We start from the raw sequence: 1803 nt of genomic DNA, 5'->3' as shown, positions 1-1803 counted from the left end.
TTAATTAAATATATGCAAAATCCTTGCTTCTCAACTCGAGAATGAATAGTTACTGAACGATTGCAACAAATAAAATAGATTGCCAATACTATAAATTGGGATATTTCAACTAAAAAGTTTATAAATTGAAAATAATGCTGCAAAATGTTAGTAAAAATTTGTAAATCTACCAAATCATTACCGATAATCGTGTATACAGGGTGATTCTCACCATTCGTAAAAAATTCAGAGGAAGATAAGAACATTAAAAATGTCGCAAGTTCGAGTTATATATGCAATATGCATGCATTAATTATTAACGGTTTAGAAGTTACGTTGTAGAATTAAAAGTTAATTCTGGCAATATCTGAATTTAAGCTAGTTTCAGATAATGCGGCCACTAGAATATTTCTTAGTTGATAGAATAATAAAACTAGTTGAAAAATATCGTTGATTAACGATATAGTTGGTTAATGCTTATACCTATAATAAAGGAAGATCAATCATTGCACTGACTGCTATAAAAAATACGTGCCATACACTCGACCAAGCAAAGCGTCAAACTCACACACGTACAAATGATAATGAAGCGGTCAACTCTCTCAGCAAAAAACTTGGATTGTTCACGCCAGGCCGATAGGGTAAGCATTAGGGTGCCGCTAGACACGTATTGAATAAATTGATCGATGCGAAGCTTCAGATCAGAGGTAGACATGTACATGTTATTGCACAATGACGCGAATAATGGCATTACTAAAATGTGAAGTAGTCGATGCTTCACCACTACTAGTAAAAATAGCATCTATGAAAAACTTCGACTATTTTAGATAGCGCTTGTGCCTCGGTGAATATTGAACGGTCATTTTCGTTTTTGAAGTGGGTATTTACCAATCGCCTGAGACAATTAACCTCGGAACACTTAGGGCAACTGTTAATTATTATTTTGTTAACTTTTGCTGGTACTTATTATTACGTACTACACCCATATATTTTATGGTAAGCTCCATGTGAAGCTTTTGGTGTAGACAAATAGACACTGCTTATAGTTCTTATGGCTCTATTTCTAGTCATATATATTAACATTAATGTTCGATAAAAGAATTAAAAATATTTTACGTAGCCAGACTTATTGCTCACTTAAAATAAATAAACAATCCTTACATTTTTATTTCACAATTAATTTAAACATACCTATTGACTTATTATATACTTTCGCAGTGACTTAATTGACATTAACATGAATATTTAGAAAAAAATACATTAAAAATGAATGATTTTGTCTAGTTGTTGATGGCAATTTGATTAAATAAGCTACAAATTGAATGGAAATTATATGTCACTATAAAATGTTTAGTGAACTATTATACTTTTTTAATTTAGTGCAAAATTTAAGAGAGAGAAGAAATATTTATATAAAATAAAAAACAAATATTTCTTTCTAATAAAAAATAAACATTAGGGCTTCCGGTTTTATCCATGTACAACTAAAAGGCATGGCAGGTTTTTGTTTCCAGAATTAAATATTTGTCATTAAGCAAATAAACAAAACAATCAAAATAAAATTTCCAATTTTTATTCCAAAAAATATATATTAAAAAAATGATAATTCTTTGTAACTAGCTTTATAATGGAACATTCTGGATTTCTCTGCATTTATTTTATTAACACATCCTGGCGATATTTGGCGCGATTAACCGGAAGCGTAAGTATCCTTGCTTAGGTACAAGCCGGTAAATGAGCCTCATTTACTTAGTTAATGCGTGTAAATTGCATTATTTGACTTAACTATTAATGTAGCCGGTCTCGACGAAGCCATCCGCGCTT

Source organism: Anoplophora glabripennis, unplaced genomic scaffold, assembly GCF_000390285.2.
Source record: "Anoplophora glabripennis isolate ALB-LARVAE unplaced genomic scaffold, Agla_2.0 scaffold992, whole genome shotgun sequence".
Taxonomy (NCBI): domain Eukaryota; kingdom Metazoa; phylum Arthropoda; class Insecta; order Coleoptera; family Cerambycidae; genus Anoplophora; species Anoplophora glabripennis.
This window is presented reverse-complemented; position numbering follows the sequence as displayed.